We start from the raw sequence: 22,403 nt of genomic DNA on the forward strand, positions 1-22,403 counted from the left end.
AAGAAAACTTCCATAGTTTCCTGTGAGCATTCAAGGAACCACACACCCCACGCCATGACACTATGCAGGATGCAGGATGACGTTTTCTCACGGCACCGCAGCAGCAGGAGAGACGGTCCCCATCCTCCACCTCTCAGGGGATTGGCCCACTGACAGCTAGTGACTTCCCAGAGGTCATTCTTTCAAAGCTTGAGGAATGCTGTTTCCTTTGTTCTCTGTATCTGACTAAGGAGGAGAATCATAATAACAGCAAAAGAATGCTCAAATAGATCCTTCAAACCACTGGGTCTCCGCCTCATAGGGCACTGCTATGCCCAGCCCTGCATGGATTCTAGGGATCTGAACTCAGGTCCTCACACTTGCATGGCCAGCACTTTACCCATCGAACCATCTCTCCAGCACCCCACAATGCAGCCCCGGCTGTCCTGGGACCTGTACACCTGTCCTTTTCTCTGTAGGCCAGGCTGGCCTCGAACTCACAGAGATCTTCCTGCCTTTGCCTCCCAAGTGCTGGGATTCAAGGTGTGCACCACCACAGCTCGTAAACACGTTATTTCTTAAAGGCAAGACATTCCTCAGAAACTCTGTACTACAGATACATGCTAAGCTTTTTTTTTTTTTAATTTATTTGTTGGAGAGAATGGGAGAAGAAGAAAGACTGGTGTGCGTGTGCCATGGTAAACGTGGAAGTCAGAACTCTCCAAAGTCGATCCTTTCCTTCTGCTACAGGTCCTGGGGATCAAAATCATGTCAGGCTTGTACAGAAAGCTCTTCATCCACTGAGCTGTCTCTCCAGCCTTTTTTTTTTTTTAAATAAATATTTTAAATACAATATATCCTGATCACTGTTTCCCTGCCCTTATCTCCATCCATATTCTCCACAGCCACCACCAAACCATCCACCTTCACACTTCTCTCTTTCTCTTTAGATAACAAACAGGCAAATAAATAAATAAAAATTAAATAAAGCACAAGAGTGACACAGAAACCCATGAAAACAAAATATACAACATATGAGACATATACAAGCAAAATGTCAGTGATATTAAAAAAAAACCCTCAAAGCATTATGAAACAACAACAACAAAATTCCAGAAATAGCCTGAAGTTTTATTTTGTATTGACTCTCTACTGCCAAGTATGGGTCCTGCCCTTAAATCTGGTTTACATACCTAGTGAGACTACATTAGAGAAAATGAATTCTTTCTTTATAAGCAGTGATCGGTTGGAGAGTGTCCTTAGGAATAGGAGCTTGTGTCCACTTCCTCCTCTCAGCAATGGGAATCCAACTGGCTTGGACCTGTGCAGGCCCCATGCATGCTGAGTATATATGTGTCAGTCCTGCTGGGGCTGGAGACATTTTGCTTGGTGTCTTCCGTCCCCTCTGACTCTTAGACTCTTTCCGCCTCCTCTCCTGAGAGTTCCTGCATCCTGAGGGCAGAAGTTTGTTGGAGACATCCTATTTAGGACTGAGCATTCCAAGATCTCTCAGTCTCTGCACACTGTCCAGTTGTGGATCTCTGTGTAGTTCCCATCAGCTTCAGGAGGGAGCTTCTCTGATGCTATCTGAATGAGACACTGATCTATGGCTATAGAAGACTATGTCATTGGGAGCCATTTTATTGCTAGCTCCTTTAGTAGAACAACAGTATTTGGTTTTTCTCCTAGGTCCATGGCCTATCTAGTCTCAGTTTCTGGCCACTCAAGCAGAAGCGGACATGGGTTCCGTCTTGTAGAATGGGCCTTAATTCCATTAAAAAGTGGGTGGTTACTCCACAATGTTTGGCTACTATTGAACTAGCACATCTTGCAGGCAGGTCACCATCATAGATCACAGGGTTGTTCCTGGGTTGGTGTTTACCCTTCTCCTCTGGTAGCATACAGAATAGCTTCCAATACCACGAACCCTAGTCTGTAGGGGGGAGGCTCTAGCTAGGCACCGCTTGACTTCTCCGGGTTCAATGAGAATATTGTCATCAGCCACAGGACCTTAGCATCAGTTTGTGGAGAGCAACCAATAGCTTTGCAATAGCTTAAGTTGTTTGGGGATTTCCATGAGGCCCCTTTGGCCAACAACTCAATTCTAAGTAACCCATTCCTGGAGCTAGAGGTTTCACTTGGTGGCCAAAGATATCCAGGTGGATCTTTGTCTCCCCTGTTATTTGGTGATTCCATTTAGATTTGTTTGACATACATACATATTTAAGGATCTTCTGCTATAGTTGGTTTTCATATGACCCCTCAAACGGCCCATGTCTCCCTGAATGCCCTTCCTTACTCCATTTCCCCTCCCCTCTCTCCATTTAATCCTCCTGTTCCAGTCTCTTCTCCAGTCCTTTACTCTGTACCTAACCTCCTTAGTTATATGGACTGTAGCATGTCTATTGAAGGCTTAAAAGATAACATCCACATACATACCATATTTGACTTTTGAGGTCTTTTTTACCTCATTCAGTATTTTTTTTTGTAGCGTTGTTCATTTACCTGTGGATTTCATCATTTATACCAGCTGAATATTATTTCATTGTGTAAATGAACCACATTTTCATTCATATTAATCTGTTAATAAACATCTAGGTTGTTTCTGGCCAGTATGAATAGAACAGCAATGAACACGGATGAGGAAATGTCATTGTAGTAGGATGTAGATTCCTTTGAGTATTTACCCAAGAGCGCTATGATTGGCTCTTGAGCTCGCTCTATTCCCAGCTTCCTGAAGAACTACCACACTTATTTCCACAGTGGTAAGGCAAGTTATCACTCCCACCATTAACAGAGCAGTCCTCTCTCCCCACATTCTTGCCAGCATGTGCTGTCATTTGTTTTACTGATCTTGATGTAAGATGAAATCTCAAAGTAGCTTTCATTCACATTTCCCTGATGGCTAAGCTGTTGAACTTTTAAATGCTTCTCGGCATTTGTGTTTCGTCTTTTGAGGACTCTTTAGTTCTTTAACCCCATTTTATTTTAGTTTTGTTATTTGTTTTGGTTTTTTTTTTTTTGATGGCCATATTGTTTTGTTTCGTTTTACTTTTAGTTCTTTATATAGTTTAGATATCAACCCTCTATCAGATATGTAATTGGTAAAGATTTTTCCCGTTCTGTAGCCTGATGCTTTGTCCAAATGATAGTGTCCTTAGCAAGACAGAAGCTTTTCAGTCTCATGAGGTCTCATTTACCCATTGTTGTGCAGCCAGAATCGTATTTAGAAAGTCTTTCCTGTGCCAGTGAGTTCAAGACTATTCCCCACTTCTTTATCACATTAGTGTATCTGTCATCAGCCTCATTTTAAACTTTAAATATTAGTCAAAATAGATGTTAAAGTGAGTCTGGAGTCAAACGGTTAGTCAGTCTGTATGTACGAAGGTATGTGTCCTAGATGAAACATCAAACAAACGACAAATGAATGATTACTCAGGGAGACTGGGATGGACCACTATCTGCAGTCAGAGGTGTCTGGGTCCTACTGTGCCCCTCACAGCCTGTTGCTGGTAGGGCGAGAACCCCGCTCTTCCTCACAGCTGTTGCAGCCTAGCTCTTGGAGTATGTGTAGACTGTGGAGCTGGGAAAGTGGTACTTTCTTCCCCAAGACATAAAGATTTTTCTCTAAATGACTTCTTGGACTCCTAGGATTGGTGAATGCTGTGCAGGTCAACTCCCAGGCCTCAGCTGGGACCATGGGCAGCAGGTTGCTGGGACAGGCAATACTTGGTGACACAAAGGAGCCAGCAGACCCTCCAAGTTAGCAAAGAACATACCAAAGAAAGCCACAATCCCTGATGTCCGGGATGCAATGAGAAGATAGGCCGGCCTCCGAGGTCTAGGAAAGCTGTGTTCAAATTAAGTGAAAGGAAGAACTGTATGTCCTAACAGTACCCTCTGAAGAGTCCTCAAAAACAGCTTCATGGTTTTGTTTGTTCCGCGGTGTCTAAGCAAGATCACCTACATAGCATGCCCCACAGTGAGGACGAAGGAACTAGGTCACCTACCCTGTGTACTTTCAAATCATGCTGCTGGGCCCTGGGGCTTGCTTACCTCAAGGGATTTTTCACTTCTTTGAAACAAACCAAAAGTCACCCTGGGCTTACAAAAACACTTGGCAGCGAGCCCTAAGAAACAGTACCTGCTTCACTTTTTTTTTTTTCCTACTAAATGTAAATTGGGGGCTCTGAAAGTTTGGAAGAATTAACTTTTCTAAGCTACGACTGTAGCTGAATAATGAAACCTTAACTGGCCACATCCTGGGTTCAAACCCTAGTCCACCAAAACTTTTTAAAAAGGCAGATACAAATAAAGACCACCTATAGATGGAAGTTATCTTTAATTGAGCAGTTTTATATGACTAAATAAGTATCGAGCTGGTTCACTGTCGTGAATATGGATGAAGAGGGAGAGCAGAGAGGGTATGGATGTGGACCGGAGGAAAGACTGCTGGGACAGTGGCAGGCAGGTGGGAGAAGAGGCCAGGGAGGCAAGCATGAGGAGTTTGGATTCTCAATTCCCATATAAAAACTCAGTGTGGCTGTGAACATCTATAACACCAATTCCCCGGGGGCAGAAACAGGAGCCTTTGAGCTCTCTGATCAACCAGTCTACCCCCAAGACAGCACGTTCCAGATTTAATGAGTCTCAAAAGTAAGGTGGAAAGTGGCTGAGATGGACTCCTTGGGTACAAACCTGACGACCTTAGTTTGGACCCCAAAGCCCATTGTAGAAGAGAAGACTAAATTCCCAAAGTCGTCCTCTGAGCGTCACCTGTGTACCCTGGCAATGGTGTGTTCACCCTCCCATACATACACAATCACACAGTCACGCATGCACACACATACACACATGCACGAGCGTGCACACATGCACACACATGCACACTGCGCATATACTTGAGAACACACACAGAAATATAGGCCACGTTAAATTCGTGGCCAAATAGGAAGGCTTGCAGAAGATTATCTTGCTGTTACTTTCCAGATAAGCTGAATTTTCCACTGTGGTTTGATGTGTGGTTTTAGAAGTAATGTACCTGCTCAGAGCAAGCCCTGCCATACAACAGCGGTGAGCTTAGGGAGTTCTCGTTTCCCAGACCTGACTCAACCCATATATGGCCTTGCTTAATAGACCACTCAGTGATGGGTGCGCTTTTTCATCAACTCAGTTTTCTCTTTAAATGCAAACTTTAATATCGATAATGTGCTTAGAATGCAGTTCAACTGTTAAAAGTGTTCCTTAATGACTTAACTTCTTTCGTGAATTCAAGGCCATCCTCCTCAATGTCAATCATCATTTAATACTTTAGGTGTTCCTGTGGGACAACAGAGAAAGGGCCACACTAAGTGTCAGAGGTTAAAATTTATCAGTGATTACTTAGCTTATGGCCTTTGGAGTTACCTCAAGGCTCTACAGCCTGGTGGAGCCACAATGTGGAAAGAGCTTGGGCCTTGAATAACAGTATGGAGAAGATTCCCTGATTCATTTGCCTGGTCTTGATCTGAGAAAAAAAATAAAGTTCTAGTGTGCTCAGTCTCTTGGAGTTTTTTTTTTTTACCTATACTTTAACTTACATAATTTTCCATTTTGTCAAAATCAGAAAGTCAGGTTTCATGTATACCAGGACATTTCTTTTAGAGTCACTTTCGTCAGCCATTCCTTCATGCTTGTGGTACTAAAGGCCTGTCTAGGCATCTTCTAGAAACATCATTTCTATGAAGTTCTGTTATTGTCTGCTTTACAGTAAATAACAAATCCAGAAGAGTTAGAAATTGGCAGAAGTGATGAGAGAAGTGAGGTTCAGTCCCTCAAATGGCTCTCAGGGCAGTGGTACTGGATGGCGGCTCGTGCCTGTGAGATGCCTGTAAGACCAAGAGAACTATGCTTCGCGTCCTCTGACAGCTCATGTGTTAAATGTGTGTTTCCCAGCCAATGGTGGTGCTGAGAGGTAGAAGCTTTAAAGGATAGGGCCTAAAAAGGTAGGTCATTGAGGGTATGCCCTTAAAACGAGCAATTGAGACGTGAACATTGCCATCTTTCATTGTTGCTTCCTGGCCTCCAAGTGTGGATGCCCTCACCTCATGACGCATTCTCCTCCATGAAGTTCAGTGTCACCTTTAAAAGTGTGAGCCAAAATAACCCTTTCTTCCTTTTAAGTTGTTTACGTTTGGTGTTTTGTCACAGGGACAAGAAGCTAATAAATACAATGGTGCATAAACATTTATGGGGAATGTTCCATTTTAGCTGGATTTGGTTTTCTGAATTACTTGAGGGGGTGACACAATCTAGGAGAATAAAAAAGTGATCATGAATAGGTGAGGATATGGGGATTTCCATCCCCCAAAATTATGTTGTCCAGCTTTTCCTATTTCGACAGAAGTTCTTGTTTGCCAAAGTACAACAGCTATGTTAAGAATCTAACATTTCTTTATTAAAAAAAATAATATACCCTTTACTCCATGTCTAATGACACAGGGAAAACTCCTCTTAAGTGGCATGCTAGGTGGACAGCACTGGGAATTCTCTATCAAACAGAATTCTTTTTTAACAAGGAAAACAGAAAGCATATGATTAAATTAAATAAACTTGCAAGACTCTCCTATTCAAAACATAGCTACTTCTGTGTTCTGTGACAGCTCTGATACACAAGTGAAGACAGAAGAAGTTTATTATGGCACATGGTTTTGAAGGGTTTGGGGGCCATCGTGGCAGGAAAAGCATGGCAGGACCATCAGTTGGTCATGGGAGGAACACAAGGTAATGGGCTGTTTCCATCGTGGTGACCAGAAAGCAGAGCAAGTGTGCCAGGGTCCAGGGGTAAATTGTAACTGTCAAAGGCCTACATTTTGTGGCCTATTACCACTGGTTAGGTCCCACCTCCTAAATGTTGCACAGGACCCAATACAGTGCTGCCAGCTAAGGACCAAGTTAAAATATAAGCCTGTGGGAAACATTCAGATTCAAACCACAGCATTCTGTCCCTGGCCCCCAGCAGCTCCTGACCATTTCACAATGCAAAACACATTTTCACCTTCGAGAATCCCCAAGTCATAACAGTTTAAGCACCCTTACAGACTCCAGAGCTCACAATCTCTCCTGAGCATCTCTTAAGCTATGAAACAAATCACTCAGCCCGTCTTTAACAACACCAATCTCTAAACATGCAGCCTCTGTCCACAACTGAAGCACACGCCTTCTCTGTATGGGATTGCAGGGTCTTACACTTTTCTGTCCCACTTTCCCCCAGTTCTCTCTGTAAAGCTGCCTAAAAACAGGCAGAAAGAACCATGTAGTTGCCCAGATGCTGTTTGGTTTTACTTAGCCTTCACTCGTCTATTGGCAGGTGGCTCTCTAAGTTCGAGGCCAGCCTGGTCTACAAAGAGAGTTCCAAGAGAGCTAGGGCTGCACAGAGAAACCCTGTCCCAAAAAACAAAGACAAAATAACAACAACAAAAGAATATGATTGGAATGAAATGGCCTAAAAAAACCATCAAATTTCACACTTCACATGAGTGAACTATGTGACAATCAAATTATAGCAATAATGTTTAAAAAAAGAAGAAAAGATAGGAAAAGCATGTCAGGAAAACATTACCCAGAAAGTAAGATGTGGGGTATTACTAAAAGTCTCTCAACAACTGGGAAATAAAGAGTAAACTCCATAGTCCATTGTGAAAAGATGTCTCAAGAGAGCTTAGAAATACTCAGAAGGCTGAGCATGGAGCCCACCTCTAATCCAAGGAGGCAGGAGGCAGCGGCAGGCAGATCTCGTGAGCTTGAGGCCAGCTTGTCCTGCACACAGCAGAGCCACACAGTGAGATCCAATCTCCAAAAAAAAAAAAAAAATCTGAACTGAAAACAAAAATACAAAATTTAAAAATATGTAGCAGTAGTACTTGAAGAAAAATTACAGCATTTGGCACCTATTCAAAAATCTAAGCTGGGGTGGTGGGGGAGAATTGGGAGCATGAGAGGGAGAGGAAAACATAATCATGATATACTAATTTTTAAAAACCTATTTTCAATAAGAGAAAAAAATTAATTTTAAAAAATCTTAAGTTTGCCAGGTAGTAGTGGCACATGCCTTTAATCCCAGCACCCAGGCAGATGTCTGAGTTCAAGACCAGCTTGGTTCTACAGTGAGTTCCAGGACAGCCAAGGCTACATAGTGAGCAATGTCTTGAAAAACCCAAAACAGCTTAATTTAAAAATCTGAGTTTCTGCTTTAAGAAACTATTAAAAAAGGAAATATAAAGTTGATGAGCCCCCGGAATCAGTGAGACTAGAGACAAAAAATTATAGAATCAAAGACAGCAAAAATCCACCCTAAAAAAAATAGTAAATCGCAGCATGCTGTAACAAGCCAAAGCAAAGGGGGCAAATAGCTCATACAGTGAGTGCATCGCAGTCTCTGAGTGCACCTGCAGGCAGGGTCTCCTGAGGATACACCCTCAGGCAGTGTCCCCACAGACAGCCCTACACACATGAATGGACAACCAAGACTTTGATGGACACAAACTCCCAAAACTGACAAAAGAAGAGCTAAGCATAGTGCCGGTCATCTCCAAACAGAGGCAGGAGGAGTGAGAAAGTCAGAAGACAGCCTGTTCTACACACTGGCCGGCAGGCCAGCCATCCAGGTCCTGCCTCACATACTATTACTAATAACTAATAATTAATTAATAAAGAGAAAACACCGCAAGAGACAAAATGAAGAGAAAGAATTGACCTAAGGGTCCATTTATATCCAAGAACACTCCAGGTACCAAACGATGTCACTGATCACTGCCTCAGAACGTTTGAAGAAACAAAACAAGCCTTGCAGGGGAAACAAGTCTTTGCTCATTTGTAACAAGAGTGATTCAGTGATGACAAAACAGATAAAGCAGAAAAAGGAAAGGCACAACACCAACAACTTTAGCAAGCAAAAAAAAGGTAGAGAAAAATAACATCACACCAAATCCTAATGTAGATAAAATTAGTCATATATTATAACCCTGGACTCATGTGTTGCTTTCAACATTTGAAAAGCAATGCGATCTGATATGCTGCTACTCTAAAAAGAATAAGACCTGGAGAGGACAGGAGCTCTACGAGGAGAGCAAAAGAACCAAAAAATCTGGGCTCAGGGCTCTTCTCTGAGACTGCTACCCCAACCAAGGACCATTGATGGAGATAAACTAGAACCCCTGCACAGATGTTGCCCATGGCAGTTCAGTGTCCAAGTGGGTTCCATAGTAATGGGAACAGGACTGTCTCTGGCATGAACTGATTGTACTGCTCTTTTGATCACTTCCCTCTGAGGGGGAGCAGCCTTACCAGGCCACAGAGGAAGACAGTGCATCTACTCCTGATGAGACCTGATAGACTAGGATCAGAAGGAAGGAGAGGAGGACCTCCCCTATCAGTGGACTTGGGGAAGGGCATGTGTGGAGAAGGGGAAAGGAGGGTGAGATTGGGAGGGGAAGGTGGGAGGGGGCCACAGGGGGATACAAAGTGAATAAAGTGTAATTAATAAAAATTAAAATAAAAAATGGAAAAAATAAGTAAACATATTGAAAAATAAAATAATAAAATAATAATAATAATAAATACTCAGCTATTAAAAACAAAGAAATCATGCCATTTCCAGGCAAATGAATGGAACTAGAAAAGGCCACTTTGGGTGAGGTAACCCAGACTCAGAAAAACACACATGGATTGTAGTCACTTATATGTGTCTATTAGACATATAGTACAGGATAACCATTCTATAATCTACAGACCCAAAGAAGCTAAGTAACAAGGAGAGCCCAAAGGAGGGTGCCAGAATGTCACTCAGAAGGGGAAATAGAATAGACATTGGAAGCGGATGAAGAAAGGGAACTGGGCAGGAGATGAAATGGGAAGGGAGACAAGGGTGGGGATCAAATGTGGGGAGAATGGGGGTGTGAAGTGAGAGAGCTGGGAGAGAGAAAGGAAACTGGCGGGGGGCATCTCTTTGACAAGCTGGAGACCTGCGACAGGGTAGGCTCCTGGGAGGACATGGGTGTGACTCTATCTGAGACTCCTAGCACTGGGGGGAACTTGGAGATTGAAGTGACCACTTTCTAGCCAGGCAAAACTCCTAGCGGAGGGAGGGGAACAACAACCCGCCCATAAAAACGTTGATCCGAAATTTACCCTACCTACAAGAAGTACCTGGATAAAGAGGGAACAGAGACTGAGAAACTGTCCAACCAATGACTGGCCCAACCTGAGACCTACCCCATGGTAGAAAAAAAAAATCCCTTACATTATTAATGACACTCTGTTATGCTTACAAACAGGAGCTCAACATGACTGTCATCTGGAAGGCTCCCAGCAGCAGATGGAGACAGATGCTGGGACTCACAGCCAAGCATGGGGCGGAGCTCTGGGGGTCTCGCAGAAGTATGAGGAGAAAGATGGAAGGGTCTGGATGAGACAGGAACCCCACAAAAAGCCCAACAGAGTCAACTAACCCAGACTCATGGGGCCTTCCAGAGACTGAGGCACCAGCTAAGGAACATGCATGGTCTGTCTGGATCTAGGCTCCCTGCACATATGTGGCCTATGGGTGGTTTGGTCTCCATGTGGGTCACCAGGCAAATAGAGGTGTGGGGGTTCTGTTTCTAATATGGATTCTATTGCCTGCTTTTGGATCACTTCCCCCTGGCTGGCCTCAGTGGGAGAGGATATGCTCAGTCCTGATGTGACTTGATGTGATGGAGAGAGCTGATATGGGGTTGGGGGAGGAGGCTTCTTTTCTCTGGGAGGGGGAAGGGTAGAGCAAGTAGGTAGGGTATGACCAGTAGGAGAGGAGGGAGGTGCTGCGCTTGGGATGTAAAGTAAATAAATAAAACAATAGTGATGATGATGATGGTACATGATTTGACCAATCGAGACAGAAAAATGTTTCATTAGATGAAACTCAATACACAATTATGACTTAAAAAAAAATCTCAAACTGGTGGCTGCAGAGATGGTTCAGCAGTTAAGATCAGAGAGCTCAAGTCCCGAAGCATCCATGAGGGGAAATGGGAGATCCCATGACCTGTCTTGGGGAGGGCTTGATGAGCTGGATCCATGGACAAGATATCATCTTTCAGAACCACAGACCAACTCTTGCACGATGTAAATAATGACACTGAAATGTCAGATGGGTGATACTTCTTTAATTTCCAGAAAATTCAAAACAAGACTTATCATTTGTGGCCTAATTTAAAGTAACACTCAGCAAAAACTCTTTCTATTCCGAATAATAGAATAAAAAAAAAAAAAAAAAAAAACAGATAAAGATAGGTTTGGGGTAGGCTGGAGAGATGGCTTAGGTGGCTAAGAGCGTCTACAGCTCTTGCAGAGGACCCAAGCTCAATTACTAATTTCACAGTGGCCGCTACAGTGGCGACTCCAGCTGCACAGGGATCCAGTGCCCCTGACCTCTGCAGGCACCTACAAGCAGGTGCACATACCTGCATATGCACAATCATACTTAAGAACAATAAAAATAAATTGTTAGGGAGCGAACGGAGAGAAGGCTCATAGTGCACTTACTGCTCTTCCAGAGGACCTGGGTTTGGTTCCCTTTCAAGCAGTTGTAACTCTAGTTTAGGGGGATTTGATGCCCTCTTTCAGCCTCTAGTGGCACCTGCACAGTTGGTAGACATAAGCACATGCACACAAATAGTAAATAAATCTTTAGAAAAAAGATTGGGTGCTGTGAACATGAGGCTTGAAGAAAACTCTTCCCTGAAGAACCCAGGTGTGGCTGGTCCTGACAGCAAGGGTTATGAGTTGGGGATTGCTGCTCTATGTTTACAAATGCTGGATTCTGGGCCCTGAGTTGCAGCCTGGATTGTCACATAATCTGATCGTTGTTGTGTAAACTTTGCTCCCAAGTTATCTCTGATTGGTTAATAAAGAAGCTAGACAGCCGATTCTGTGCAGAGAACACAGGTAGGAGGGACTTCCATTCCAAGCCTTGGGGTCTCAGGTAGGGACATGAAGTAGAGGAGAGGAAAGAAGAAGAGATAGAGAGAGTGTACCACCATAAGGAATTGACCTAATGGTGCAGAAGCAGCCCAGACAGGACCAATATGGCAATTAAATTGGAGCACATGGCTGGGAAATAGCAAAACCAGCACAGAGGATTAGTATAATGCATCTCTGCCCAGTTATTGTGCCTAAAGCCTATTAATAAATTTATTAAGTTTCTGTTATTTATTTGGGAGCTAGAGCGGGTGATTAAAAAAAGCTCCCCAATGTATAAATTACCTATTACAGTTCTGGGTACTGTGTTTGCCGCAGAAATGCTGTTATAGAACCCATAAGGAAAGGACAACAGATTCCTTCAGACCGTATTCCCGGCAGTACCACCACAGGGTTTTGAATGGACCTGCGTTTAAGACCGTATGTGTCCTCCTGCACTAGGGCATGGTTCTTCTTAAGATTTCCCCTGGGTGCGGCAGGGTCCTCAGGCACACTCCTTCTGAGGAAGAGGCTCGGGTATCTTGGCTGCTGCACAGGACTCGGGACCATGAAGGGGACAGTCCCTGTTTAGGGTTTACACATGGGCAGGGTTGGCCCAGTAGCTAGCAGAGTGAGTTTCAAGGATTGTGGCTGGACAGGCAGCTCAGTGGTTGAGAGCACTGGCTGCTTTTCCAGAGGACCTAGGTGCCGTTCCCACCATCCACACGGCAGCTCACAACTGTCTGTAACCCCAGTTCCAGGGGATCTGACACCCTCACATAGACATACATGTAGGCAAAGATACCAATGCACAATTGAATAGATGAAATGCAGTACGTGTGAATGTTTAGTGATCTCCGTTTGCCCATATGTTTGGCATGTGCACAGGACAGGGCAAGCGGACAGTGAGTGAGCTTGGAGCTGTGGCACAAGCAATGCTCGGATGTGCCTGGCTCCTGCCAGAGCATGACGTCTCCATGCTGTGTTTATCCCTTGCTCTTCATACTCGACTTCTGAAGCTCCTGCTGTCTGCCACTCTGGGGAAGCCCCACCTGTTCCATGGGGCCTGTTCCAGACGTCTGTTTCAGGTCCCCAGGATGAGGACCCTTCAGTGCAGTGTCTGCGCGCAGCCTCTGAGAGCCGCCTGGCTTTGTGATCCAGCCTGATGTGGGAGAGGGCGTGGCCTGTGTTTTCCTCTCCCCATTGACTCTCAGGAGAGCTGCCTACAAGCTCTCAGCTTCCAGGCCCCTGAGGACACACCCGGACTCAGTGTCTCTGTCCTCCCTTTGATCTTAACGTCCACAGGGGTTCTGTTTTCTGGACTTCTTCCCATTGTTTCCTGTTCCCCTGTGTCGCTATGTGCCTGCTCTGTCCTCCCCACAGCCTGCATTGGCTCCCTTAAACTGTAGCACATTCGGTCATCGCTTCAGCCTTTTCCACGAGAAAGAACCCTTACAGATCCTGCCAGCCCCTGAGAGGAAAATTAGTCAGATCCTCAGGATGGAAGTGGCTAAGGTGAAGAGGCACGTTAGCTTGTTACGACACCTGAGAGCCCACACGTTTTCAGCATTAACTATAAACCTGGCCTTTGGTTTTCTTTTAAATGATAGGAGATGGCAAAACAGCCTTGCTCTTCCTCACAAGAGTGGAGGGGGGCTGCAACCTTATAACCTCTCCTGGGCCCCGCCCCACAGAGTGCAGGTGACAACCAACCAAGACAGCAGAATCTCAGGGAGAATACCAGAGGGAGCCACGGGATGGCAGGGAGGAGAGGGCCTGCCTGGGGCTGGGATGTCCAACTGGTTCCAGATTTCACAGCACCGGGTCAAACAAAGAGATGCCTGCTGCACGTGGGTGGGAACACAGCAACCAAGATATACAGACTTCTGAGAAGCCAAACATGGGTTGCATTTGCTCAGAACGTGGGGCCTCAGACGCAGAGAGACTCTCGCTGACACTGTTTTACATGGGTGGCCACCAGGCTTGCTTGTGGGTGGTGACCAGTGTCCCCAGAGAACAGATCTAAAAGTTGCCCTTTCCTGAGAGAAGAGGAATTCAGCCTCTGCTGCTGCTGACAGGAAAGGGAACTTTCTCTCACCCAAGACGGGCACAAGGAAGGAGACTTGGGCATGCCACATAAGACCCCCTCCAAAGTTTGTCAAAGACACGGGACAGCAATGAGTAACACAGCAAGGAGCAGCAGCGGGCCCGGGAAAGTACAGCGTCAGAAGACAGCTGCTGCTTGGTACAGATGAACCTGGACTGCCCAAGAAAAGAAGATAGAGCAGGTGGGAAGGAAACTCCTGCAGCTCAGCTCCTGTGGAGTGGAGCAATCTCTCCCGAGGGGGCTATAAAGACTGGTGCCTTGAAGGTGTGACTGACAACCCCAGGTCTGACTCCACCTGGCTTTTCATTCACCCACACATAAACTGTTTATAAGATGTTAAGGTACTTGTCTAATGCGGTAATTTGATCGCCTGAGTGGAACCAATGGGAAGTTCCGGAACCTTTAGCTGAGATGGGACATCAGTCATGGAAAGCTTTTATGTCACTGGGGTGGGGGTGGGGTGTAAATCTCCCTTTTCCTTTCTTCCTCTCTGCTCTTCCCTGCACTATAGTCCCACCACAAAATGCTGCTTCACCATAGGCCTAAGACATTACATCCAATCAGCCACGAACTGAAACTGCCAAAGCTGTGGGCAAAACCAAACTTTTCTCATTGAAAGTTTATTTCTGTCAGGCATTTTGTTATGGTTAACTAATATATTTTACTTATGATTTCCAACACTTAACCAAAAATGATACTGAAGAAAAAGAAAACAAAAAACAAAAACAAAGACAAAACCTCATTGTTAGTTTAAAGTGTAACTAACACCATAACCAGAAAGCAAGTTAGTAGGGGAAAGAGTTCTGGCTTCTGCTTTCAGGTCACACTCCCTCATTGAAGAAAGTCAGAGCAAGACCTCAAATGAGCAGAAAGTTGAATGAGACGCCATGGAGCAACACTGCCTGCTGGTGCAAACACAGGCTCATGCTCAGCTAGTTGTCTTACACAGCCCAAGGCCACCTGCCTAGGGAATGGTGCCTCCCACAGTGGGCTGATTGCTCTACATCAGCTGATAATCCCTATATATTGAAAATATATTACAATTCCCTATAGACACACCCACAAAGCCAATCTGAACTGACAATCTTTCCATTGAGAGTTCCTTCTCAGGTGACTGAAGGCTGTGTTGACAGTTAAAGCTAACAAGGACATAAAGTCATCACAAGAATCAGACTTAGATATGCCCCAGACATTGGAACTAAAGACAGTCTTTAAAATAACTATTATATATAATAATTATATATGATATATTTCAATGTTCATAACTTTTATTCTATATGCTAGAGAATCTAGGGAAATGTAGATAGCATATATGAACAGATGGAAAATTTAGGCAGATGTAGAAACTATATCAGAAATAAAAATGTATATTGAAATATGATATTAGAGACAAAGAATTTGATTTCCATTTTGGTGATAGACATGAGTTATGAAAGAGGATATAAAGCTAATTGTATTTCTAATTCTGTCATGGAGTTTTGGTGTTGGTGCTGAATAAGTACATAAGACATATTCAATACTCAAAGCATAACATTTGATATTTTTGTTATGAATGCCAGTTCTAACTGCATAGAAGTTCACTGAATTGTGCAGACTTTGGGTCTGGTTAATTTTAGTATGTATTATTTTTATTTATTGGTTATTAATAACAAAGTTTATAAAATTAAAAAATACATACAAAGAATTCCTTAGCACACTCATCAGTGGACATGTCTTCACTGGAGAAAGATGAACTTGAAGGCTGGTCAGCAGAAGCCATATCAAGTGACACATAAAGTAAATGAGAATGAAGAAACCTCCACACAATAGAGGGTCCAAGGACTGTGGCAAGCAGCAAATGACTAAATACACTCGCAGCTAGATGAGGAGAAAGAAGGAGGCAGAAGGAATGTTTAGAGAAAATAACTAAACCAGTTACAGTGGAATTCAAGAGAGCAAGCTCGGCACAATGTATACAAATCCAAACAAAACTTCTGCACCAGAAAAGTTGATGTAGACACATCCGGACCAAACCTTAAAAATCAAAGATAATGAGAAAATATATGAAGCATCCAGACATGAAAAACAAACAAACAAAGGTACCCAGGAAGACAAGCATTTTCAGTAGGCTTCTTACCAAATATTCTTCACAGTAGAAATCAACAGAGAAACATCTTTCAACAGGAGAAGAGCTGGAGGAATGGGCCAGTAGCTAAGAGCATCTCATGCTTTTGAAGAGGGTTTGAGTTCCATTCCCAGCACTCTTACAGGGACACACAACTGCCTATAACTTCGGCTTCCAGAGACAGAAACTCCTTTTCTGAACTCCAAGGACACCTGGACTTACATGCACACAGTCACGAAAAGGTGCACACGTGCATACACTTACACACACACACCTAGATCTTTCAACTCGGAAATTAGAGGGAAAAAATGAACTATTCTTCATAGGTGTGTAGCTACTGCAAGACTATTTTCAAAAGGGAAGGCGAAACGACATGTTTTTCAGATCATCCTTTCAGACAAACATAAAACAGAACAAAAACACAGCTCAGACTCACTGCTGGCAGATGAGCTACGAGAAGCATGAGGCTCATTTCTTTGGCCTTTAGGGAAATCACACCAGATGAAGATTTAAATTTGCACAAAAATACGAAGAAACACTAGAAATTGTTTTTTAAATGCACATCAATATTGTCTTTTCTTATGACTGATTATTTAGAAATAACTAAATTAAATTAAAATTTTAATGCTGTTTATAGCTTATAAAAGTGAAAATTATAAAAATATAATTATAAAAATAATTGCACAGAATCTGTGGGGAGGGAAGTCTGAAAAAAGCCATGGGAGAGACGAGCTGGAAATACAAAGGCAAACTGTGGTGGGATCTATGCTTTTATAATAAAGTTTATAAAATTAAAAAATAGATAGAAATGACTATAGAAGTGATTGCTTTAGATTTGTTGGAGGTAATCAGTCAGCTTACGGCATCTTAAATATATTATAGATTAGTTGTATAAGTAGGCCAAGGGTCAAACTGAGATTTACATTTTAAGGAGGGGGAAAGAACTTAAGTTGAACTAACATCAGAATCACATGGGAGATTTTATTTCAAAACTAGGCATCCTGAGCTGGGCAGGGTGACACACACCTGTAATCCCAGCACCCAGGGATCCAGAGGGAGGCAGATCCCTGTGAGTTTGAGGCCAGCCTGGTCTACAAAGCTAGGCCAGGACAGCCAAGGTTGTCTCAAAAAACAAAAACAAAATGAAACCAAACAAAAAGTAAGCATCCTGATCTTTTCGAGTCCCTCTCTTGGAAGATCTGAGGTGTGGGCTTCCAAGGGAGGCCTCTGTATTGGAGCAGCCTCCACTGTTAGCCTTGCTAACAGGAGGAAGTTGACTCAGTTTTGATGACTCCTGGAGAATAAGCAGGAGGAGATTCATCGCCCCCACACTTGTGAGAGATTGCTGCCTTCTCCAACAGTGGCTGCTTCCACTGGGTGCAAGTTGATAGGCCAGATCCAAGGTGTGTACTGGTTAAGCCCTGAGACACTGGAGCCTTGAGTGAAGCCTAGAGAGACCATTCCTATAAAGACGCCATTTTCCTGGGGTGGCCCTCATAAAGAAGCAGGGATCTCCAGGAACTTTGGTGTCCTGGGTCCACACCAGCCTTTAGAGTGGTCTTCTGTAAATGGAATAGGAACTCTGGGGTAGTCTGTGAGCAGAGAGGGCATGGCAGAGTTTCTGTGGAACTTTACAGTGGGAGTGTAGGGTCTTCTTTGGAGGGAATGGGAACTGTAGGGTCCATTTTGGGTTACAGTGAGAAAGGCTTATCAGTCAGTGTAAGACCTACTGTCCTCTTTTCTAGAGGCCTCAGATCAGCAGTCTTCTAAGGAATCCGGGTTGGCCTTTTGCCCACCAGTCTTACCTTCTCCATTTTGTAATACTGAATAGTGTAAAGTTCCTGGAGACATACCCACAAACCTTATGCCTCGATTTACATTTTTCCCATCAACTTTCTGAAGAGATGGCTTCCAGAAAATGCCATCAAGTCAGTGCTACTGTCTGGAATGGCCAGAGCGATAGCTGATTAGTGGGATGAGTTAGCAATATTCTGACAAGTTATATCCATAAAAGCTTACATCTATGGCGTCACTATCTTCACAGCTCTTAGATGTGACCTGTCTGTTTCTCCTCTGAGTCTTTACATCAGTGTACATCTGTTTGTACAGTGCTGTTTGTTTGTTTGTTTGTTTGTTTGTTTGTTTTAGGGTTTTTCGAGACAGGGTTTCTCGAGACAGGGTTTCTCTGTGTAATCTTGGCTGTCCTGAAACTCACCCTATGGACCATGCTGGCCTTGAACTTAGAGATCCACCTGCCTCTGAGTGCTGGGATTAAAGTTGTGTGCCTCCACCCCCAGCTAAGGTGTGATTTTAAAGTAGCCACATTCTTACACATCCCAGAAGAAGAAACGAGCTCACAGAGGTCAATACATCTTGGAGACAAGATTCCCATACAAGTGTGGATACCCTCAGCCCTAACTTAGGGCTCTCTCACCTTCCATTCCAGTGAACACCCCATGAACCGTGTGTCCCTTACCCAAACAACAGCAGCCACTGCATCTTGTCTCTCAGGTTTCATTTTGAGTCCACCTCTGCTTCTTAGGTTTGTACCCATGATGGTTCATCTTGACTGGATTTGGTATTGCCTGGGGGATACTCCTCTGAGCACGTCTGTATTTCCAGAGAAATTCAACTAGAAGAGAAGACAAAGACTCTGAATGTCAGTGGCTCCATCCATGGGCTTGGGTCCGAGGCTGAATAAAAAGAGGACAGTGAGATAGCAAAGCAAACAGCAGGGCCCTCCACTCTCTGCTTCTGGATTCGAGATGCGGTCCTATGGCCACTCCTGTCATCACATCGTCCCCTCTAGAATGGACTGTACCATCAATCCTTCACCTGAATCAGCCCTTTGTCTTTCAAGTTGCTTCTTATCAGCTATTTGCTCACAGAAATAAGAAAGGTAGCTAATACAGCACCTCGGTGTAGTGAGAGAGAGGATGCCCACTTTAAAAGGAAATTATGTGGACTACCGTCCAGAGCGACCCAGTAATATTTTCAGATATGCCTAAGGGCTGAGATGGCCTTGTGGATTTTGCCAAGCTGAGGGAAGCTGCGTTTAACAACATGTTTGCTGTGTCCACAGGGTCCTTACCAGGGTGGCAAACAAGCCGGATCTCCAGCAAGGAGAAGTTGGAAAGGAAGTTGCCTCCGCTCGGAAGCTCTGTGCCTCCTCTATGGCTTTTCGTTTTCAAGTTGAAACCTCTTCCCTTTTGAGGATGACAAATCACAAAATTGGCTTGCCCCAGATTGATGCTGCCTATCTCTACATCTGCTCAAGACTGACACAAGATCGGGTCTGCAGATTATCGCAGAAATGAGATAAGCATTGTGAAAACCCACACTCTAGTTTTTCTCGCCAACCGCAGCGCCACTTATTCTTTCAGCCTGGACAAATCTGTTGACACCTGCTATTTGCTTGGCCATGCCCCAAACAAGCGGGATATGGTCGGGAACAAAACAAAACAGACCCTGGTCCTTCTTGGATGGACCTTGGGCAATCAAACAGATATGAGGTGGGAACAAATCCCTCAGAGGAATTTCTGGAACTGAAGGACAGACAGAAACGGGCAAGGGAAGGAAGGAGCCAGCTGCATGCCTGAGGGGCTAAGCACACAAAGGGATAGTATGGTTGCTAAGGCAACTGATACAAACAATAAAGAGGGGAGAAACTTCAGAGAACTGGGGCTCTGAGCATGGCCAGTCTCCTTATACCCTGTGAGTCCCAGTGACCAGGCAGCATTTCATTCTGAGACATTTAGGTCCTGGGGGTGTCTGAAACAGAACATAGACAAACTCCAAATATCACTAAAATTGACTCCCTTCTCTGAGGGGTGGAAACTCACTATGGAGAACCAGGGTTGGGGTAATGGGAGCACTTGTACTGATGGTTGGTATAGAAGAGAGAGAAGGTACTGGGATTGGGGTGGAAGGTCTGTGTTAGAATCTTGGGTTGGAAGCTTGGAGGACTTGCAGCTGAAGCTGATGTCAAGAATCCAAGGAAGACTCTGACCAGTGTGTCTCAACCTGTGGGTAGCAAGGATCGAATGACCCTTTCACAGGGGTCGCATAAGACCCTCAGAAAACACATATTTACATTACAACTCACAACAGTAGCAAAATTACAGTTATGAAGTAGCAACAAAAATAATTTTATGGTCGGGGTGGGGGGAGTTCACCACAACACGAGGAACTATATTAAAGGGTTGTGGTATTAGGAGGGTTGAGAACCACTGATCTAGACAGTCAGGGCTCACCTACCGCTGAGCTATGCACACCTCACCTCTCAGGAACTCACTTGGGTAGGGAGCAGTGAGTTCACTTTCAGGCATCTGGGATTCTTTTAGTGCTCAGAATGGGTCATGGTTATACAGAGTACCAGGGATCTGGACTGTCCGTGCAGCCAAGGGTGTTGTTAGGTGGCAGTGTCTCCCATGACAGAAGGCCACCTGGACCCTCAGTAATAACTTTTGGGCTGTGTAGTTAGCTGTGGATTCAAGTTGAGGCCATCACGGATGCGTGGCTGCTTCTAGAAGCAAACGAGCAGAGGGGGCAGAGGTTGGCATCATGTATTACAGGTCAAGGACCCCGTAGGCTGCCACCACCGGGGAGTTCAGAGGGACAGAGCTGGTCTCCATCCATGACTCCGCCCCAGAGGAGCTGCTCGGGAGCAGGGCATAGGCTGCAGCTTCATTCGTAGTCTCCTCGGCTGTGAGAGAGTTCACCCGTGTTGTAAGCCCCTGGTGCAGGCGCTGTTCTCCTGCTTTTCCGATGAAGCCTGGGCCCTGAGTGCTGGTATTTAGGGCTGGAAGGTAAGAAGATAGTGGAGCAGCTTGACCAGACTCTTCTCTCCCATCATTCCATGGGAGTTAGGTGAGTAGTAAGAGGACAGATGCAGGGCGGTTTCCAGCTGCTCTGACCAGCACCTCTGAAGATTTCCTAATGGAGGTCCTCACAGTAGATCCAGGCATGAGCTCTCACTCCTCTCTGGCCTCAGAACCGAACTTTACTGACCTGGGGTGGGGAGGTCATACATTTTATTTTATTTTATTTTATTTTATTTTATTTTATTTTATTTTACTTGGTTTTTTTAAGACAGGGTTTCTCTGTGAAGCCTTGGCTTTCCTGGACTCACTTTGTAGACAAGGCTAGCCTCAAACTCACAGAGGTCTGCCTGCCTCTGCCTCCCGGACTGCTGGGATTACAGGCGTGTGGCACCATGCCTGGCAAAGTCACACATTTTACTACCAGATCTCCTGGTATAATTTATATACAGCTAAGGGCATTCATTTCAAGACTGTTTCAGAGAGTTTTAGCAAGTCCATACCAACAGAACCCAAACAATCAAGACATAGAGTAGCTACAACCTGGCCCCTGGCCCCTGCCCACAGATCCTAATACCGTCCTATCCCCTGTGTCCTACCGTCACACAGAACCTGCATCTTCCTGTGTCACTCCCACTTTTAGTAGCACAGCTGACCTATTTGCAGTCAGTTTCTTCTGGAGTTTGTCCCGGTATATCATGTCAGCAGTATCCTACAGAGCATGCTTTCTGAACATGGATTATTTCTTGTATGGATTTTCAGTCTCTAGGTTGTTGTGTTGAATCCAGCCAGCAGACAATGAGCCCCATCACAGTGACACACTGAGCACCCTAGATTGTCCTTGGTAGGGTACTTAATCCACAGAAATGGGAAGGTACTGTCGCTCAGTACCAGTGAGATTATCATTTAGTCCATCCCTGTGTGTCTTATAATATTTGCAGTGACTTCCTGGTCAGTCTTCCGCCTTACCTGGCAGATGGTCACTGTTTCCTGCCCATAGCCACTCCTCCACACTCCCCCAGATCCTTGGACGCATGACCCTGAGGACCTGAGGACTGTCCTGACAACAGAGACATGAAGACACCAGTCCAACCCCTAGCTTGACTGTGTGGGCAGGAGGGTAGGGGTGGAAATCGGGCTTCTCATTATCACGGCCTCTGTGTCACTGAGAACAGGTACCACTAGCCTTGCCCAGAGGGACTTTCCACAGGAATCTTCTACCACAGCACTTTTCAGCTGTTCTCGGTAGGCACACATGCTCACCACTAGACTATTCTCAAGGGGCTCAGACTGGGTGGCATGAGTTCCCTGACCGGTCTCTGCAGGGAACATGAACGTCACCTAACTCCCCCAAAGCCCCTGGGTCCTGGCACCTCTCCACTCCCTCTGGCTTAGTTCCTCCATGAGCTTCAGGAACTAG

At 44.7% G+C, this 22,403-nt stretch overlaps 1 long non-coding RNA gene across 1 annotated transcript; it reads right to left on the reverse strand.

Moving 5' to 3' along the window:
• Positions 1 to 15,767: 15,767 nt before the first annotated feature.
• LOC132649542 (uncharacterized) lies at positions 15,768 to 19,428 on the reverse strand. Its single transcript, XR_009588039.1, has 3 exons — positions 19,255 to 19,428; positions 18,640 to 18,795; positions 15,768 to 15,916 (listed from the first exon to the last, which is right to left on the reverse strand). It is a non-coding gene; the product is annotated as an uncharacterized LOC132649542 (long non-coding RNA).
• Positions 19,429 to 22,403: the final 2,975 nt, after the last annotated feature.

The sequence above is a fragment of the Meriones unguiculatus genome, chromosome 20 (assembly GCF_030254825.1).
Source record: "Meriones unguiculatus strain TT.TT164.6M chromosome 20, Bangor_MerUng_6.1, whole genome shotgun sequence".
NCBI lineage: Eukaryota > Metazoa > Chordata > Mammalia > Rodentia > Muridae > Meriones > Meriones unguiculatus.